We start from the raw sequence: 22,671 nt of genomic DNA, 5'->3' as shown, positions 1-22,671 counted from the left end.
TCTGTTATTTGTAAAAGAGATGATTTTTTTTTATTTAAAGGAATACACTTCTTTTTTAAAATATGTTTTTATTGATTTCAGAGAGAGGGATGGAGAGAGAGAGAGAGAGAAACATTAATGAAGAGAGAATCATTGATCAGCTGCCTCCTGCACAACCTTTACTGGGGATCAAGCCTATAACCTGGGTATGTACTCTGACTGGAATCCAGGTTTATGGGTCAATGCTCAACCACTGAGCCACACTGGTAGGCAGGATTACACTTCTAATGGGATAATTTTAGGTACTGTTCCACCCGGGACAGGACTTTACACTGGGGTGGGGAGAGAGGTTTAGTCTTTCACTGAAACTGTGTAAATGCCTGATTTTGTGACCATGTACAAGGCTAAAGTTGAGGGGTTGGCCAAGTGAGACTGAAGATTGATCATTCTCCATAAGAGTTGTTTAGATTGATCTTCTTACCATTGCTCCAGCAATTTTGTTATTTCCACAGGGAAACAAGCAGGCATTCTGTATTTGAATGCTTTTGTATTGGGAAACACAATGATCAAAATCTTAACCAGCATTGAGATGATAGCTGCGTTTCTTTAAATTGAGCTCATTAAAATAAAATTATACGGATAGCCTTTATATTCCATTTAAGAGTTTCTATAATTAAAATTTTGTTCTCATTTAAAACAGACTCATAATTCACAAGGAGATAACATTGCCGAGACAAATATTACAAACATGTAAACAAATTTCCACTAGAATGACCACACAATAGAAAAGAAATTGCCTTTATTATTTTTGTACTGATAAGTAGTTAATAATATGATTTAATTAGCTAATTTAAAGCTGATACACATAATAGATGACACAAATACTCTAGATCAAATAAAAGAATATTTTTACACATTATAAATTATTTTAGGGCTATTCAATATAATTTTAAATTTTACTATATTATAAAATTGATGTCACTAGAAAATATACCTGGGTAATGGACCTTACCTAATGTATGTGTCTGGGTATATGTATATATCTATGTTTAAACCTATAATCCATATATCTGATGTTTACATTATATATGTATACTAGAGGCCCAGTGCATGAAATTCATGAAGGGGAGGGGTGTCCCTCAGCCCAGCCTGCATCCCTCTCACAATCCAGGACTGATGGCTCCCAACCGCTCACCTGCCTGCCTGCCTGATTGCCCCTAAACATAACCCCTGCCAGCCTGATCGATGCCTAACTGCTCTCCTGCTGGCCCGATAGCCCCTAACTGCCCTCCCCTGCCAGCCTGGTCACACCTAACTGCCCTCCCCTGCAGGCCTGGTCCCCCCAATTGCCCCCCCCTGCAGGCCTGGTCCCCCCCAACTGCCTCCCCTGCAGGTCTGGTCCCCCCCAAATGCCCTGCCCTGCAGGCCTGGCCCCCTCAACTGCCCTCCCCTGCAGGCCTGGTCACCCTTAACTGCCCTCCCCTGCTGGCCATCTTGTGGTGGCCATCTTGTGTCCACATGGGGGTGGCCATCTTGTGTCCACATGGGGGCGGCCATCTTTGACCACATGGGGGTGGCCATCTTGTGTGTTGGAGTGATGGTCAATTTTCATATTACCTCTTTATTAGATAGGATATTTATATATATATATATATATATATATATATATATATATATACACACACACACACACACATATATATGTATATATATATGTATATATATACACACACACACATGAAATGACTACATGCATGTTTATTATATATTGCATATTATATATAAAATGATGTATATAGGCATCATTATTACAGATACATAAAATCACACTTTAGCTCTGGTAGCCAGAAGCCTACATTTGCTATGAAAGAAAAACTTATCTGGGCCTCAATTTCCTCATTTCTATCAAATCAATATATCAAACCATTTGTGATAAAGATTAAATTGAGTCAGAAATACAAAGTGTCTCAATAGACATTATTTTTCTTCATTATACATTGTTATTTTCAGTGCTACAAAGCTACTTTTTAATATTTTTATGCCTTGCACTATAATTTTGCTCATACTATCTAAAATAGAGAATTAAAGCTACTATAGTGGCAATCGAGGTAAGATGTGTGATGTATATCATAAGTTATATATGCAGTTTATCCAGTCAAGTCTTATCTCATGTAATTGAATAGCTACTAAATCAAGTGTTCTGGATTAAGATCTTCGCTAGAGCTCTTGATAATAGAAAAGTAGGAGGAACAACCAGAAACCAATTTATGAGAATGTTACTATGTGTGAGTACAGTGGTTTGTCTAGTGCTCCTTGGTCCTTAGCAGTCAGTGGAGCCTATAAAAAGAGTTCTTGATTCTTTAAACTTATTTTCTTGGAATTAAAAACGTGTTTCATCTTCTAGACTGACTTAATCCCAGGAAAGTACTGTTATCAAACATTTACACATAATATAAATTTCATTGGATATTAATATGTAGTTGATCTATACCCAGGGGTTTTGCACATGAATTTATCTTGCAAACCGTACAATAAAAAAGCATTTTTCCACTGAGTAAATGTCAAGTGTCAGTGAGCTGTTGGTGAGATATTTGAGAGGACGATGCTTTTTTTCATAGTACTTATTAAGTCAATCCCTGGAAGTTATCACTTTGCAAATTCATACTGCTAATACATAAAAACATGCTTTTTCAGAACACTTATTTTTTCAAAGTCTGATTGCAAGAAAAATGGTCATCAAGATAGAGGTGATAACTATTTACTAATTTGTTATGTATGTTAAAATATTATCTTCAAATATTTTTGGAACTCTATGCTTCCCATCTCAAGTTCTTCTGTGTATAACATGGGACTTGATTCATCTCTTGCCCTTCAGTCTAGTACTCATGTCATGATTAAATTTGAATTTTGGGGAAATTTAATCATTTGGGTTAAACATATGTCCACATAAATACCTAGGGCAAAATATAATCATTAATGGCTTACAGTCATCCTATAGTGATGGTATGATCCTCCTGACTTTTAGGGCCTTAATCCTCTGGGACATTTTTACTATGTCAGAAGCATTTGCAAAGCATTAAGGGCTGGTGTATTTTACTCTGTAGAATGTTTGGAAATATACTTAGAAACTCCAGTGGTGTTTGAAAATTAAGAATTAGGTGTAGAAGAATTACTAATAAATAAGCTTACTAAAAATTTGGAACATAAGGTAATACGCTAGACATAGACATGCTGACATAAAAGGAAGGGACAGAACAGTCTATACAAATGTTAGGAAAACTCCAAATGCTTAGCCATCTGACAACTTTTAATTTAGAGAATAATTTAATTTTTAATTAGAAATTAATTTTTCATTGTAAAACAGATGTCCCCAGACCTCACAAATCCTGATGATATAAATGGTTCATAAACATCTAGATCTGGATTTCACTAGCTTAATATCCAATCTCCTCCTAAACACACACACACCACCCTTGTGAAACATTCTCATGACTTTCCTCATTTAGGATATTTCCAGGTACTCAAAGTAAGGTGTCTCCATTCGATTTGATGTTCCTCCTTAGGACACTGCTCACACGACTGTTTTCTTGGTCCCCATTTACTGCTCCTTTTCAGCTTCTAGTAGCACCATGTTCTACAGTGATCCACTTCTCAATGCTCATCTCAGTCTGTTTCTCAGCCTACTGCTGCTTTTCCATAGACCACAGATCAAGTCAGCCACTGGTCATGCCACCATATGCACTCTACTTACTGTCACTCCACATTGGATCCTTATACCCCATTGCTTCCATTCTTCCCCAGATTACTGCTGTACATCTTTCCTCCCCTCAGTGGCTACAGAAAGGACATGCCCTTGTCTGTGGTCTCTTATAGGAAACCCAAGCCGTGTCATCTGGGTTCTGAGTTATGTCACAGACCGTTATTTTAAATTGTGCATGCTGCTTTCTTCCTCAGAGATCACCGAAAACCATCATCCTGTAAATGGAACTTAATTCACTCCCCTCTAGCCCTCAGTGTATTGCTTAGTTTGACTCATCATGCCTGACTCCCAATTTTATAATAGTTCTTTGGGCATAGAGAGTAAAACAATCTTCCTTGCTTTGCAATGTGATTTTTATTTTTGCCCTCATTATCACCAACCAGCTGAAGTTTATTAAGCATTCCTGAGTACTACCGAGACTTACACATTGATAATTAATGAGGTATTCCCGACTCAGATAGTTTCCAAACAAAATAAGATATTTATTATGTTTGGTTGTAGGAAGGAAGCGTACATAAACTAATATTTCATATATCCAAATCTGTTTCGGCTCCCAGTCCACCATCTATTTACTTAATTATTGAATTCCAGTATACATGCAGAGCAGTATCAGAATTGTTAACCCATACTTCTGTGGATTATTATCTCAAATACATTGCCTTTATATAGTTCCTTCTTTCTTTAGTCTTGCAGACTCCACTCATTATTAAAGTTAGTTAGGTCAGCACCTCCCACCCCCTTGAGTGAGATAGTTTTAAATATTTGTAAAACTTTCAGATTATTTTGTCATATTTTACATTCAATTCTGGGATCTGCAACCTTCTAAATCACTTTTTAAAAACATGCATGCCTTAGATATAGTCTTTGTGCTCTGTAAAGTTCTGTGGATTTTGACAAACATTTAATATCTTGTGTTCATTATTACAGTATCCTTTCATTGCCTTAAATAATCCCCTTTGTTTCACTTATTTAATCATTTATCCCTTTTCTCTCCTGAGCCCCTGGCAATCACTGATATGGCTACTGTCTAGCTTTGCACCTTTCTGAAGTCATATAATTAGAATTGTATAGTACGCAGGTTTTTAAGATTGGCTCCTTTCACATAGCAACATGCATTTAAGCCTATTCATATCCATTCATAATGTAAGAGCTCATTTGTTTTTCATTGCCTAATAATATTTCATGGTATATATGTCCCACAGTTTATCTATTTGCTTAAAGAATATCTTATTTGCTTCCTGTTTTTAGTGATTATGAAAACACCATTATAAACATTAATGTGTAGCTGTTTAAAGCAGTCATACATTTCCAATTCAGTTGGGTAAATTCCTAGTAGAGTGATTGCTGGGTTACATGGTAAGATTATATTTACTTTTATATGAAATTTCCAAATGGTCTAAAGTGGTTGAGTCCTATTACATTCCCATCAATATTAATGAGAATCCCTATTGATCTGTGTTTTTGCCAGCAACTGGAATTGTCGGGATTTTTTAATGTTTTTCATTCTAATAAGTATGTAGTGGTATCTCATAGTTGTTTTAATTTGCAAGGTGTTGATATATGATGTTGAATATCTTGAAAGCTTCATCTTCCTCATTATATCATTAACTCATTTTGTTGAAAAAAAATAGTAGAGACTGATATTTTCTGGAACACTCTTTGGGAAATGCGGCCCTAGTTAATTATGAAAATTTAGAAATATTCTTAGGATACTTTCTTTTTTAAAATATATTTTTATTGATTTCAGAGAGGAAGGGAGAGGGAGAGAGAGATAGAAACATCAATGATGACAGAGAATCATTGGTCGGCTGCCTTCTGCATACCGCTTACTACGGACTGAGCCTGCAACTTGGGCATGTGCCCTTGACTGGAATTGAACCTAGGACCCTTTAGTCTGTAGGCTGACGCTCTATCCACTGAGCAAAACCAGCTAGGAGAGTATATCTCCTTATTAAATTGGGGGATAAAATAATGCTTCAAACAATAGTTGACAAACGATTGAAACAAAAATATTTCAGTGACTATTTTTTGTGATTTTAATTTTGTTGATGATGTTTCGTAGTAGATCTTTTAAAATAATATTTTGGGAGTAAAAATCTTATAATCATGTCATAAGACATAATATCTACATATGACACGCAATGACCACCAGGGGGTAGATGTTCCAACCAGTAGCTATGATGTGCACTGACCACCAGAGAGCAGACGCTCAAAGCAGGAGCTGTCCAGCTGCAGTTACTTGGCACTGGAGATTCTTGGGTTCTCACCTCTCACAACCAGGGACCCCTCAGGGGATGTCAGAGAGCTGGTTTTGGCCCAATCCCCACAGGCTAGGCCAAGGGATCCCACCTGCCAGAGGGACCCCGCTCACTCCGCAGATGCCCTTTGTGCTGCAGTGCAGCCCCAGGTGCAGCCGGCCTGGGAGGGATCGATGGAGGTTGGCTCCAGGGCGTGTCTGGCCCCTCTTACCCAGTCCCGCCCTACTGGCCACCTTCTAATTAATTTCCTTTCAATGTGCATGAATCCATTCACTGGGTCACTAGTATATATATAAAACATAACTTATCATGAGCATATATACATATTTTATTTTTGCAGTCTTAAAATAAAACTATAATGTTTTTCAGATTTTTACTAGCTGTTGTAAATATTCTCATTTTTAAATCATAGCCCTTGTGCTTATACCTATTTGGATATATAATGTAAGATAACATATGTACTATATGGTTAAATGTAAAATGATGATTACATATACATACTAAGCAGACAAAATATTTTAACTTGCAAAAATAATTTAATAATTTTATTAAAATATTTGTGTATGAGTGAGTTTTCAAATTTATTCAACAATAAATAATGATGCTATGATAATCACTGAGGAAGGCAGAAATGTAAGCAAGTGTTGTAATACAGTGAAATAAGTGTTGTAAGTATTTTTTTAAAAGTCAGAGGGGCCACAGTATAATGAGTAAGAAAAAAGGAGACTGGCTAAAACAAGTGAAGGGAGTTTCATGTTATGTTTGGTTTTAGTTCTATAAAAATAAACAATGAGACAAGTTCCCTTCTAAGAAATGAAATACCTGTGCATTTCTCAAATATTGGTGAAATGCTAGAGTACCATCTCTTATTGACAGTCATTAATGACTCTAATAAATAGGAGACCTTAGTTCAAACTAACACATTATTCCAAATGACAGAAGTGTAAGCATGACTAATTAATGAATTTGCTAATATTTTTCCTATTTATGAAAACATTGCTCTGAGTTAGAACTAATTACCTGTATGCTTACCTCAGAAAATATACCCATATCTCTAAAGCCAGCTATTTTATGTCATAGTTAATATAATGATGGCTGTTCTGTTTATTTTAAACCTCTAAAAACACATACTAGTTCAAAATAATGGGATAAATCATATGAATTAAAATTTATACTATGATGAAGGCTTTTATTAATCATATTTGAAATCAGGATTTCAAGATTTCTTCTAATTTTTATGTACCTGATACAATCCTTCGGAGAATGAAGCACAATATGAGAAATAGATGACTTGTCACAACTTTACACAAAACCCAAGTCTAGGCCCAGGCATTCTGTTATATTGGTAGCCTTAAAGGCTGGTGAGATTTTTGTTCCATAACACTTTTTAAAAATATATATTTTATTTATTTCAGAGAGGAAGGGAGAGAGAGAGATAGAAACATCAGTGATGAGAGAGAATCATTGATCAGCTGCCTCCTGCAAGCCCCCTACCTGGCATGTGTCCTGACCTGGAATTGAACCATGACTTTCTGGTTCATAGGTCAATGTCAACTACTGAGCAATATTGGCTGGACCATACACTTTATTTTTTAATTTGTTTTTAATAGGAAACTAGAACATTATCAAATTGCTTCAGTTCACCACTTTAAATAATAGGATTGATAGCAACAAAATCAGCAACAACAACAACAAAAATCCAAATAGGTATTATGAAGAGATAAATAGTTTTGCAGTTCAGTATAATAATACAAATAAAAAATTTCCAACTTCTTTTATATCTTTGTTTTCTATTCTCTTTCTTTCCTAGGAAATCACCACCACTATCGTAATCATCATTATCATTATCATTATCATTATCATCATCATCATCATCATTGTGGTCACAACTCCCTATTCTGGGTACATACTCCCTCTACATCATCTCTATCACTCCCAATAACTTGTTATGAAGGTGGTATTATTTTTACTTACAAAAGAGGAAACTTTAGTGTAGTGAACAGAGGTTAAATAAGTTGCCCATATTTACATAGCTGGTAAGAGGAAGAATCAGAATTTTAACCTAGATGTTGATATCACAACACCTGCTCATTCATGCTATTCACCTTATACCACAACACACAAATATGGTTTTGAGTCATCCTACGTAATTAAAGGCTAACATGCAAATCGACTGAATGGTAGAACAACTGGTCAATATGATGCCCACTGACCAGCAGGAGGCAGATGCTCAAAGCAGAAGCTTCCCCCTGGTGGCTAGTGCGCTCCCACAGGGGAAGTGCTGCTCAGCCAGAAGCCAGGCTCACAGCTGGTGAGTACAACAGCAGTGACGGGAACCTCTCCTGCCTCCATGGCAGCACTAAGGATGCCCAAGCCGTCAGTCAGACATCCCCTGAGGGCTTCCAGACTGTGAGAGGGCTCAGGCCAGGCTACGGGAATGCCCCCCTCCCACGAGTGCACACATTTCGTGCACCAGGCCTCTAGTAACGTTATAAAAGAGTTTCCATATTCTCTAGCCCAATCTTCTTTTTATTTCATAGACATGGAAGCTGCAGTCCACAGAAGGTCAACTCCTTCCTCAGTGTTGTGTAGCTGATTTATGAGAACCTCTGCTTGGGAGGTTGCTCTTATGAATACAAAATGGTCAGATTACTTCCTTTTGAAAACCAGTAAGGGTGCAATTATAAAGAAAGGCTATGAAGCATAAAAATATCTCTACCAGTGTATATCTTTATAGCTTTTGACCTTAGCTTGATCTTGGCTCAAGTTTGTCTATATTAAAGGAAGATTTGGTGAATTTTCAAGTATCTAATTTAGGTCTATTCTCAGTTTGTCCACTCTGATTTGTCAAAATCAACACTAGGATCTTTAGGATTATTGCAGAACACTAAGGAAATTGTCTCTTACTTTTTTTCTTTTGTCTTTTATTTTACTCATGACCATTATTTCATACTAGAGGCCCAGTGCACAAAATTCGTGTACTCAGGGGGGTCCCTCAGCCAAGCCTGTGCCCTCTCACAGTCCAGGAGCCTTCAGGGGATGTCCGACTACCAGCTTAGGCCCACTCCCCACCACCGCTGCGCTCACCAGCCTGTGAGCCCAGCTTCTGGCTGAGTGGCACATCCCCTGTGGGAGCACACTAACCACCAAGGGGCAGCTCCTGCATTGAGCATCTGCCCCCTGGTGGTCAGTGTGTGTCATAGCAACTAGTCATTCTGCCATTTGGTTGATTTGCATATTAGACTTTTATTATATAGGATGTGTACCATTATTCTTCATTCATTTTAAGAAAAGTGTAAAAGGGAAATATTACTCTTTATTCCCCCAGTAACTTAATATTCCCCCCAATGATAAAAAGTGTGAAAGGATATTTGCTTTATGAAGTTAAATATTTGACTTTTTATAATGCAGTTTTGCATCTATGTTATGGAATTGCCTCGTGGACTCATATATATCATCCAAAAGTAGCCATTGAGGATGAATATAAGTATTTTAAACAACTTAGTAGAAACATTCTCATATTTATAGAGAGCAATAGGTATTTTATTCTATCTCATGGCAAATATAGAAAACATGACAGTATTCTTGTCATTCAAACCTTGAGTGGAAAGAAAAAAAAAGTAATGCCTGTCAAAATTAAGAAATCCTAATAAAGCTTACAACAGTAGAGTTAAGCTACAGTGTAGAAATTTTAGGAATCTGGGAAAAGCAGCACATGTGAATATGTTATTCATATTAACAAATATAATTCATTTACATTCATACATTTCCCCTCTAGTTTGCTTTTCCTCTCAACATACACATAAAGTTCTTACTGGAAAACATTCCAGAATCTGAGGTGTCCCTGTAAAATGAGGAAGGTGATTGGCCTGCTCCAATTGCCAGTTATACTAACAAGAAGAGAAAAGAAATCAACGGAGACTGGATGGGATCAATTAATGCTGGACAATAGCTATGTTAGAAATGTTCTGAACACAATAGTTCTCAAAAAGTAGAATGTACACTGGATTTCCAGTTCTTTGTTGTTGAAGGTTCTATCTTTGAACTTTTTCAAATGTCTCAGCAAATCCTGAGACTCCTCTGTCTTAAAAGTGGCAGAAAAGATTCTCCCCTGATCCAGATCTATGGACAAAAGCTTGTCAAAGTTTCTTGCTCTTAAGTTGAGCTGCTTTCCTTGTTTTGTACCCAAAACAATTGTCAGTGAAGAAATAATAACTTTTCCTTATCCATCTGGGACACTGAAAAGAAGAACTTTTTTCTCTTATATGCATATGACAGAACAATGGACAAAAGGAGCTCTTATGACATAGTACAAGATATAGAGACCAAAACATATTTTGTATTTGTTTATTTCTTGATAGTAAATCATCTTGTGGGAATGGAATAGCCCTGCCATTTTACTTTTGCTAATGAGATTAACCAAGTTCATATGTTCCCAGATGAAAGAAACATCAATACATGATTAATGTCCAGAAAGGTCCTCCCTCAACACGCTGTTGAAGGATCCTTGGAAGAGTCCTTAAGGATAATGAATGCTGAGCATCACAGATCTAATAGATGGCAGTGAAGTGAACCTAAAGTGAGCATGTAAGTCTCAACCAGGCCTCTTGTCGCTCTGCTGTGATCCCTTCCAGTTGATCTGTTCTACTAACATAGTTGAAAATAGTCCTGCCAGAGGCTAAGAAAGTATAATTTTAAATGTGTGTGATTCTGTGATGGTACAGATCTATACTAGCTCTAGTTTACTTTTATATATTACAGCATTTGTTTTTTAGTTTAATTTAGTAATGCAATTACTAGACACGAAGTGAAATTTATTCTGCATTAAGAATTTAATCACTCCATGTCCAAATAATTAAAACTACCTACAAAGCAATATCTGTATACATTTTCATGATAGAGATATAAATCATGAGATATTCAATGATGACTTCTGAAGTAGGTAAACATACAGTGCCATTATTGTTTCAATGACTACTTAGCTAAATAAAATTTTCTTAAGAATCAGGTCTCTTTCTACTCTGGGTCTTAGATATTAATTTGTCCCAAATAGCATAATCTATGCAAACATGCATTTCTTTTATCTGGATTGTCCATGGTGCTAGATGATACAAGCTCTTCTATGCCAGTGATTTATTAATTAATTGATTTTTTGTCTCCCAGCTCCTATTCTGGTATTCAGTGCTTTCCTCTGCATTGCTAGAGGACCGAAAGCCTGCAAATATTTCTGTAAATTCCCAGGGACAGGCTTTCAGGTCAGTGTCCCAGGAAACAGCTCTCATAATGGGAATACTGGCAAGAGTGGGGGGGGGAGAGGGAGGGAAAGCCATTTTCTTTGCTTCTCCTGTTGCCTACATGGTGACTGTAACAGTGGCATCCGCAGTGGCAGTGGTAGTGTCAACAGGATCAGTGGGAGAGAGGGCACCTGAGTCACCGGAAGCAGCATCGGTTGTAGATGAGGGAGGCAGCAGCACCCTCAGGCAGCTCGGGCACATGGGAACTTACAGGCACCTAGATGCAACTGTAACACCCTCATACTGCTGCTTATCCCCCTTCTTCATCTTCCCTTTCTCTCTGCAGGATTTCCTGCCTCTTCGTTCTGTGGTCTTTCCAATGCTCTCAGTTCCTTGCTTCCTATTCCTGTCTGCTTGATATCACTAGAGTGTTTTCTATTTCCCAGCTAGGCTTTTACACATGTGGTACTGGAATCTGGGTGTGTTAATGTAATTTTCATCTGAAAGTCGTGAATCACTGCCAGTGAATAATGGGCTATTGCTTTTGATGTCAAAAGATAAAAATAAAATCAAAACTACATAAAATGGATGAAATTAAAGCAAGTGTTTGAGTGAAAAATGGCTGTTTTGCTTGATTATTATGGTGGCAATGATGACTACATGGACTGTGAGGTGGATGGCTAGTCTGATGATGCTAGAGAGTACCATCAGTGTCCAGTCAGGAAAAAATAAAACCACCAGAGATATTTCATTCTCCTGCTGCCCTGTCCAGAGGCATCATTTGCTGAGGAAAAAAGGGCTTCTTCCTTAACCCCCCTCTTCCAATCCCTCATTATTGTTTCCCTTTGGCAAAGCCTGAAAAATCAAAGTGGCAAAAGGATTAATGGAAATGAAGTTTTCAAGCTTCCAGCTCCTTGCAATGTAGGGGATATTACAGAAGCCTGAGAGCATGAGCCAATAAATGAATCACCAGCTCAGATTGTTAGTGTGTTCTATAGCTGGTTCTAAAGACAGTTTGTGAAACCATTCCTGTTAAAAACGAGGGCATTCTAAAAACGAAGCAAAATGAAGCAGATCTCTTATTTATGAGTGAAATATCAGATCCAAAGAGGACTCTTGCTCTTAAAGATAAAGGGCAAAATATAGAAGCAAAAGAAAGGAAGAAAGAAAGAAAGAAAGAAAGAAAGAAAGAAAGAAAGAAAGAAAGAAAGAACAAAAGTACCAAAAAGTTATTTGTGGCATGGGGAAAGAAAAATATACATGCAAGATTGTGAGAAATACCACATGTCTAAATAATATGTACTATAGAATACAAAAGTAAATGTCAAAGAAAATCTTTAAAAGTCAATATAAAAATAAGTAAATTTCAAATAGTGCCTATAAAAGTGAAGGAAATATGGTTCCAACAGAAAGGCAAAATAATAGATTTAAGATTAGATGAAAGGGCAGGGGAAGGAGATAAAAAGGTATCAGGCTAGAAGACAGTCCAAAATAAAAGAGGAGATTGGGGTGATTGCTAGAAATTGTTTTGATACAATATAGGTGATAAAACAATGTTTAATGTTTTAATAGCAATAAATAAGAGGAACTGTCCTATTGAATGCTAAGTTAATGTGGGGGTTGACAGATTTGAAAAATAAAAGAAAACAAAGAAAAAACACAAATATATTAAAATAATTAAAGAGGAAAAGGTGAGTTGTAAATAGCTGACATAGCAGTAGTAAATAAAAGTAATAATTTGTACTTATGTAAGAACTACACTACAAAATAGTTCTTAGACTGGGTGGTGAACATACCATATATAGATGATGTATTATAAAATATAAAGGATTAGGAGATAAGATGATTTTTCATCTGTCTTACCTTCATGTTTACTTAAGGCCAAAACATATATGTTAATATTTTCTAGGTAATAGTAAAGATGAAAACTACATTATAGATACAGGTATCTATTTTGTATTAAAAATGAAAATATCATTAATATTAACTATGCTAAATTTTAGATAGTTTTTTATATTTCTGTAAAGAAAATCTTTACAACAACTGCATTACACTAACTTTTCCCAAAGCATGGCATGAAAGCACACATTTACTTGAATCTGTAATATTTATAGTGTGTTTTTTTTTTTTAGGACAAATATATTTCTAAAGACAAAGTATCAGAAAATATAATAACAACAGTAATAGGGAAAACTTAAGTAGAACTGTAGTACATTTACACAATGAAATACTATGTGGCTATAAAAAAGAAGAAAATCTTACCTTTTGTGACAGCATGGACGGACCTGGAGAGTATTATGCTGAGTGAAATAAGCCAGTCAGAGAAAGACAAATACCTTGTTATTTCACTTATATGGGAAACCCAATGAACAAAATAAACAAATAAAAAAAATAGAAACAGATTAATAGACACAGAGAATGACTGACAGCTGTCATGGGTAGAAGGTTGTGTGTTTGGGTGAAATAGGTGAAGGTATTATGAAAACAAAGGAAAACTTCATAGACACAAATATCAGTGTGGTAATTACCAAAGGGAAGGGAAGTGGGGGCAGGTAGAAGGGTGTAGAGAGGGGATAAAGGCTGATGGAAGAAGACTTGGAAGTAGATAATGCACTATGTACATTCCTTTCTATTAATGAAAACTTTTCAGAGTTGGGGGTCTATGTCATCAAAGGAGCCTGACTTGTGAGTAATAATCACCACAAATTTTCCACCTCCATAGTTCTTAATCACTTTTAATTTTGGTTCCGGGTCTAACACTAGATGTCGCCTCTTACTGACAAAAATTAGCAGTAGATTTTGTGCACTTAGGGGCCATGATGAACAAAATGACAAAAAGTTAAGTTAAGCATAAGAGAAATGATGAAGTAAAAAGAAGAGGTAAACATGAGATTTATGAGGGTGCGGCTGACATAGAGCATACTGTTTTACAGTGCACTTTAAAAAATGTATTTTTATTGATTTCAGAGAGGAAGTGAGAGGGAGAGAGAAGAGAGAGAAGCATCAATGATGAAAGAGAATCACTGATTGGCTGCCTCCTGCACGCCTCCTACTGGGGATGGAGCTTGCATGTGCCCTGACCTGGAATTGAACCGTGACCTCCTGGTTCATAGGTCAATGCTCAACCACCGAGCCACTCCCGGGCCAGGCAGCAAATTTCATTTTATAAATAGAAAGAGTACACTCTAAAATGACAATAAAAAGTATACTATAGTAAATACATAAACGAGGAACTTAGTCATTTTTACCATTATCATCAAGTATTAATTATTCTACATAATTGTATGTGCTATACTTTTAAACTACTGGCAGCTCAGCAGCTTTGTTTACACCAGTGTGGCCAAAAACACATGTGCAATGCATTGGGCTATAATGTTAGGATGGATACAAAGTTACTGGGTGCCAGGAATTTTTCAGCCCCATTGTAATCTGATTGGAACATGGTCATATCTGTGGCTCATCATTGACAGAAAAGTCATTAAACAGTGCATGGCTGTATTTACTTCAGTTCAAAATTTAATACTTAGCAGGTTAATTCTATTTAAAAAATGAATTAAACATTTATTGGATGGTGATCCTATTCCATCTAGACTCAGCCCTAAATATTCATGATAAAAATATAAAAGGAAAATACTGATGTTAAGCCCTTTGTGCTTTATAGTCTAAATGTGGGAATCTGGCAGATAACTAAGGGCCTCACTCACCAGGGAAGTGGCAAGGAGGATAAGGAGATGACTGATAAGAGAGACTTTTAAGGACATAAAACATACAGTAATAATAGTAACTGACATTTAGTGAGCATTTTTAACATGCCAGTTACTGTCACCAGTGTTTCCCATGGATTACATTACTTAATTCTGATTGTAAAAGCTATTAGCAGGCTACATTAATTTTATAGGAAAGGGGAACTGAGCATTAGAGAGGTACATAAGTAATCAATGGAATGTGACGCTAGTGACGTTATGTAACTTTTTAAGACATCGTCTGAGTTGTGCTGAAACTGCCACATGCGAAAGTCAGGTTAGCCTCTGGGCATGAGAGATCACGTGGACCAAAGCCAAAGTACTTTGAACGGTAGCCAGCACCAAGTGCCCAACCCTGAGTGAAGCCACCTTGAACCTTCCAGTCAGCATCTGTCCAATAGGCGATAGACTGGTAAGTGTCTAACAACCAGCTTCAAGGAAAGAAATAGGCCTTGTTGGTAGCATTAGGCACTTTCTGTGCAACGATAACCACCATGGCCCATTTACACCATCAATATGATGCCACCTAGTTCACAGAATTCCCACAAACATCAGCTCTCATAAGTTGCTGGAAAAACAAACAAACCTGGAAGACATCTACATTTTTTTTACAGGTAATAGAAAAGTATGATTGCACCTGAATCTATACAATGAGTATAATATCTCTTCACTGTAATTTTTACACAGGTATTTCCTTAGGAGGGAAATGTATGACATTTTTTTTTTGTGGGGCGGAGGGGATATACTGTCATGAAAGATCCCATAAAGAAATTCATCACTGACTGACAAATCAGTGATCTCATTTGAAACCCACAAAATTTGGAAACAGTCATATAAACATTGGTATTTCCTTTTTATCAGTGAAATGATAAGATCAGGAAATATATAATTTTCTTATTTGTGTATGTACTAAGTGTGAAAAATAGAATTCAAACTTTATTCTGATTCCTTATCCCATATTCTTTCCATTCTAACATTTTCTCTATTACTCAATCAGTGAAATTTTAAAACAAAATTTTTATTTTGACTTGGAACTTATTTGAATTTTAACTACTAACATGAATGTCTTCTATGGCTTTGCTCATGTAAAGTATTGTGAGATTAATTCATGGGAGCTACTGCCAATTTTTCTATTATTATTTTATTTATTATTAATAAACAGATATACTACACAGTTCACAACTGATCACAGCCTTTGGGAGTTTATCAGGCAATTACATCCATCAGCTATTCATTTGGAGAAGCTCTGTGTGGGTATTGATAATAACTGCCATAGGCTTTTTTCAGCAGTAGAGGATAAAACTCATGTGATAATAATAGTTAATAAGAATATTCCCTAATAAAGAAGATGGAATAGAGTGATTTTTCTCTATGGGAGCTGCTGCTGTGATTAAATCTCTTTGGCAACATGGGAAGTCTGGTAAGCCTTAACTATTTATATAGCATGTACTTCTTTCCCTAATGAAGACAAGGAGCTTTTAAAAATAATATGCAGCCCTGGCTGGTTTGGCTCAGTGGATAGAGTGTCAGCCTGGGGACTCAAGGGTCCCAGGTTTGATTCCGGTCAAGGGCATGTACCTTGGTTGCGGGCATAAACCCAGTAGGGAGTGTGCAGGAGGCAGCTGATCAATGTTTCTCTCTCATCAATGTTTCTAACTCTCTATCCCTCTCCCTTCCTCTCTGTAAAAAAATCAATAAAATATATTTAAAAATAATATGCAGAAAATATCCAGTACTTTACATTAATAAATGCCCTTGTCTGTCTCATCAAATTAACTAGATTAACTAGCTACTAACTAGAGGTGTTAGTACAGGAGCTGAGAAATGACTGGATGGGGATGTGGTAGAAAAAATAACCTAGCACAGTTGGTGGTTGTGTTAAATTACCTCTAGTGTATTTTTCAATCTGGATATTCTTTACTTCTTTGATTCAGTGATAAGACATGGAGTTTGTATATTCTTCCTTGGAAAAATCATTCCAGCATTTGGTCATTATATTCCATAAATGAGTGAGATCATGTGTTATTTATCTTTCTCTGACTGGCTTATAATGAACAACATAAACTGATGACCAAAAACAGATCCAGAGACAGAGAAGCATCAATCAGACTGTCAAACCTCAGAGGGAAGGTAGGGGAGGGTGGGGGTAAGGGGAAGAGATCAACCAAAGGACTTGTCTGCATGCATATAAGCCTAACCAATGGACACACAACAAGGGGGTGAGGGCATGAGTGGGGGGGTACTAGGGGGGTAATGGGGGGATAAGGACACATATGTAATACCTTAATCAATAAAGAAAAAAAAAAAAACACATCATTTGGTCTCCAGAGTTTGTTCTTATGTTAGAAGCTTGGTGAAAAGGGTAAGTAAAACAATTTGAAGTCCTTCTGAACCTTAGAGGAAGGAACAGAGAATGTTCAGTCCATGTTGACAGTGGTGAATGGCTGTGTCAGAACAGAAGTATACTTCAGCAAGATCTAGAAATATTCTAGTTCTTTTCCAGAAAGATTTATAAAATAGGGGAGGATTGTGGGAAAGATTTGGGCTTTGTAAAAAGCATGGGAAAAGGCATTAAAAATGAAAGAACATGCTGAGGTTTGAAAATGATTGGTACTCTGCTGTTCAGAAGCTTTTAGTTTGATAAAATCCCATTTGTTTACATTTGCTTTTGTTTCCCTTGCTTGAGGGGACATAGCCAAAAAGATATTACTCAGACTGATGTCAAATAGTTTACCATCTATGTTTTTTTTCTAGGAGTTTTATTGTTTCAGGCCTTACATTTAAGTCTTTAATCCATTATAAGTTTATTTTTGTATGTGATATAAGAGAAAGCCATCAATAAAACAAAAAGGCAGCCTACTGAATAGGAGAACGTATTAAATGAAGATATATCCAATAAGTGGTTGATATCCAATATATACAAGGCACTCACAGCTTGGTAAAAATATAAATACTCATCAAATAATGGACAAAGGACTTGAAGAAACATTTCTCCAAAGAAGACATACAGATGGCCAACAGACATATATGAAAAGATGTTCATCATCACTAATCATCAGGGAACTACAGATTAAAACCACAATAAGATACTACCTCACACCAGTCAGAATGGCTATTATCAAAAAGTCAACTAGTAACATGTGTTATCTAGGATGTGGATAAAAGGGGACACTTTATGCACTGTTAGCGGATTGCAAGTCAGTGCAGCCACTATAGAAAACAGTATGGAGATTCCTCAAAAAACTAAAAATAAATCTATCATATAACCCAACAATTCCACTTCTGGGTATTTACCCAAAAAACCCCCAAAACAATAATTTGAAAAGGTATATGTACCCCTATGTTCATCGTAGCATTAGTTGCAATAGCCAAGATATGGAAGCAACCTAGGTGTCCATCGATAGAAGAATTGCTAAAGATGCGAGTATTATTATTATAATATATATACTAGAGGCCCGGTGCATGAAATTCATGCCCTGGGGGGTAGTCCCTCAGCCCGGACTGTGATAGGGTGCAGTCCGGGAGCCCTCAGGGGATGTCTTACTGATGGCTTAGGCTTGCTCTGGAGTGGCCCTAAGCCATCAGTCGGACATCTTTAGCACTGCTGCGGAGGTGGGAGAGGCTCCCACCACCGCCGCTGTGCTCGCCAGCCATGAGCCCGGCTTCTGGATGAGTGACGCTCCCCTATGGGAGTACACTGACCACCAGGGGGCAGCTCCTGCTTTGAGCGTCTGCCCCCTGGTGGTCAGTGTGCATCATAGCAACCAGTCATTCTGCCATTTGCAGATTAGCCTTTTATCCTGGAAGATGTGCAGCTGGGGCTTCAGTAGAGCTACAAAGGCATCAAGGATAACAGCTTCAGCCAGTCATATATTTTCTATTCATCACTCTCTTATTTGTTTATTTTTTGTTAATCTTTACCCAAGGACATTTTCCCATTAATTTTCAGAAAGAGTGGAAGGGAGAGAGAGTGACACTGAAAAATTCTTATAAATTCTGTGAATTTTGGACTCATCATGAAAACTCCATATTTCCTTAGGAAGTGAAGCCTTGTCAAGAAAAATAATTTCACAAGAGATATTGAATCATTTCAAAATGTCCCCAATGTCACCTCTCAGCATTTTATCATTATTTTCACTCTAGATTATATTTTCTCATTGAAGATCTCAGTGTTAGGAAATTGTTAAAGGGTCACATGGGTGGCAAATAAACTGTCAATGATAAAACCTCTATAAAGGAATTTGTTCTCAGAAACTGTCAATTGGTGGCTTCTTTACTGGCACTAATTTGAGAGGCTGAAAAAAATTTTTTTTAAGTGAGAGGATTAAAACTTTAAGGCATATATATCATTTTCAACAGTGACTTGCCTTCAAATAAAAGGTTGCTCTTTAGTTTCAAATACTTAAAGAGGTGAAAATAAAATGTTGATTGTTTTTCATATAACTTTTGTGTATAATTTACACAGGTGTATGGGGGTGGGAGTGGAGAGAAGGTGAAGACTGAGTGTGAGGTGGTTAGAAAGGATCTCAATACAATTACCTGATTAGAGCTGAGTTTGGTTTACACTTCTGGTTGTGCTGATCATCCTCCAACCCCCCCTCCCCCCCACCTCAACACCCCCCCCCCCAAAAAAAAAAAAGAAATGAAAATACTGCCTTGGTTAATTTCCTTAAAATGTTCCTCATTAAGCTTCCAGGCAATATTCAAATAACCTTTTTTTACTCTTGCCTTATTATGATACAAGACTATTAATCACTATTATATTCATTCTACCATAATTCAGAAAATATGACCAAATTGTCTTTCATAGTTATTGAGTTTTCTGAGAGTCACAGCAGATATAATATGGCTCACAATTAACTTTGTTGGACATTTCAGTACATATGAAAAAAAAAAAAAATATGTCCAGAATATTTCTTTTTATATCTCAAATAAAATAGAGTAGTAGACACTAGTTGAACACATGAATTTATGTTTTTATATATGAAAGCAATCAAATAGATATGATGGCAGGTTGGTAGACATTCTGTTTGCATGTTACAATGCTGATATGACTGTTTAGCTAGACCAACCTGAAAAAAAAAAAGAAGAAAAAAAAACACCTTAGGAGTCAAAAATCCAAAAAGTTGATGATAACTATAATGCCCCACAATTTTATATGATTATTAGTAAAATACAGGTGTATCAACTAGATTATTTTTATTAGACAACAAGGTAATCAAAACGTTATACTAAACTTGCTTTTCTCTAACCTATTTACTCAATTTTGAAGCAAGAACAAACTTATAGCATAACAAATCTCAATCCTGTATTCATCTTACTACTGTAACTTTTATAAATCCAATCAATGGATTTATGAATGCATGTACTACTTAAACTCTCTAAGAATTTCTATGAGATGCTTAATTACTTAATCCTAAGGACTCTATAAGGCTTGCAAGGCTTAAAAACTTACTTTGTGCCCAGAGGGGATAATTACTAAGTCATATATCAATATTTAGAGTCATAAAATAAAAAATACATATTCATTTGTTTTGAAATGTTGTCATTGCCCTCATATGTAGAGACAAGTCATTATAACAAGATTAACATGACAGATGAGCCAGAATAGTTTCCTAGATACTAGATAACTGACACATGACAGAGAAGGGAGCTTTTTCTAATGACAAGAATGATAGACATTTTCAAAACTATTGCTGAAAGTTTTAGTACAAAATAACTGATTTTTTAAATTTAAGTGCATTTTATGACTTCCATTATCTTCCAAAATTTTAAATGAAGAGTATATTTTTTTCATTAAAAATAGAAAAGATGAGATAGTGATAGAGGTAAAGACAGAGATGTGTATGTATATATGTTCTCATGGTAAAAGGAAAGCCAGGGTTTTCACTGTAGGAATGCTACTGAAACAGAATTTTTGGACTGGAACCTGGCTTCTTTGTCAGCTGGAGTCAAAGAATGAATCCATGGACAGAAGGTAGTATAGCAAAGGTGGAGATTTATTGAAGAACAAGTACAGACTCCCACGTGGGGAGAGGGAAAGAGTCCCACAGAATGGACTCCCAGAGGGGAGGGGGAAAGGGTCCCACCAACTTCCTGTTTCCATGGTTTATAAAGGTTGCAGTTCCTGTGTCCTGACATCCCCTCTTATTGGTCAATATTCCTTTTCAAATTGGTTACTACAGTGTTTCCTGAGGCCCTCCTCCATCATAGTCCTTCCATTTCTTCTGGGCTTTCTTCCTTCTTCTTTATTTTGTAAATATAGACCTTTTTTGGCTACTTCCAGTTCCCTTGTCTATGGAAATACACCTGTTGCTGCTCCCTTGTCTTATGGAAATGCCACTGTTGCTGCTCCCTTGTCTTATGGAAATGTAACTGCACCTGGCTTCATTGTGTTATGGAAATTTACCTTCTCCAAGTCTGTAGCCCTGTGTTTTTCTATGGACCCCAATTCTAAAAATTCCCTAAACCTGCCTATGTTCCCCTAAAATTCCTGTTTCACTACCTGATTTATTTTAAATGCCTTTGGGTGGTGGGCACACAATAAAATATACAGATGATATATCATAAAATTGAATACTTAAAACCTATATGATTTTATTAACCAATGTCACTCCAGTACCTTTAATTAAAATAAATAAAATGCTTATAGAACAGCAGCTCTGAAAAACTCATGGATTTATTTGCTTGTTATTATTGTTGTTTTTTAAATCACTGGGAATACAATTAAGGATGTTAAACTTGTGTCATCTACAAAGACTAAGTAAGATTCCTGGATCATTCTACATGATTTTCTAAGAATAAAAATATATCAGCTATACTATATTTGAAAAATGGCTCAAAGACAGAAACAAAAACATACTCAGAATATTCTGAGTTGGAATTGAATATAATCACATAAGCTATCTTAACAAGATGACACTGAATTTGGAACATCCTAATTCTAAGCAAATGATACTGAGAAAAATCTGAGGGAACACTATGCAATAATAGGAATAACTTCAGTAAATTACATAATGGTCATATAATTAAAGAAAAAAAATTAACATAGAAGACCCTAAAGACTCCATCAAAAAACTACTGGATGTAATAACTGAATTTGGCAAAGTAGCAGGATACAAAATTAACACACAGAAATCTATGGCCTTTTTATACACTAATAATGAATTCACAGAAAGAAGAGTGAAAAAACAACAACAAACAATCCCGTTTACAATTGACATACAATTGCACCAAAAAAAATTAAGATACCTAGGAATAAACTTAACTAAGGACGTATAAGATCTGTACTTGGAAAACTACAGGACATTGAAAAATGAGATAGAGGAAGACATGAACAAATGGAAGAATATACCATGTTCATGGATTGGTAGAATCAGCATCATTAAAATGTCCATATTACCCAAAGCAATCAATTAATTCAATGCAATCCCCATTAAAATACCAACCGCATACTTCAAAGACCTAGAACAAATTCTCCAAAAATTCATCTCTAATTTAAAAAAAAAGGCCCTGAATAGCTGCAGCAATCTTCAGAAAGAAGAACAATGTAGGAGGGATCACAATACCAGATATCAAGCTATACTACAAAGCCACTGTTCTTAAAACTGCCTGCTACTGGTATAAGAACAGACATATAGACCAGTGGAACACAACAGAGAACCCAGAAATCGACACAAGCCAGTATACTCAATTAA

The 22,671-nt window shown here is 36.3% G+C and overlaps 1 long non-coding RNA gene across 1 annotated transcript in view; it reads left to right on the top strand.

Annotated features, from left to right (window-relative positions):
* Positions 1 to 10,381: 10,381 nt before the first annotated feature.
* The window catches only part of LOC114231770 (uncharacterized), an 84,108-nt gene continuing 71,818 nt past the window's right edge, over positions 10,382 to 22,671 (top strand). Inside the window, exon 1 of the long non-coding RNA XR_003617760.2 lies at positions 10,382 to 10,584. This is a non-coding gene — a long non-coding RNA (uncharacterized LOC114231770). The remainder of the gene's footprint in view (positions 10,585 to 22,671) is intronic.

This window comes from Eptesicus fuscus, chromosome 3, assembly GCF_027574615.1.
Source record: "Eptesicus fuscus isolate TK198812 chromosome 3, DD_ASM_mEF_20220401, whole genome shotgun sequence".
Lineage (NCBI taxonomy): Eukaryota > Metazoa > Chordata > Mammalia > Chiroptera > Vespertilionidae > Eptesicus > Eptesicus fuscus.
Note: the sequence above shows the minus strand (reverse complement) of the source record. Positions and strands in the feature narration are given on the sequence as shown.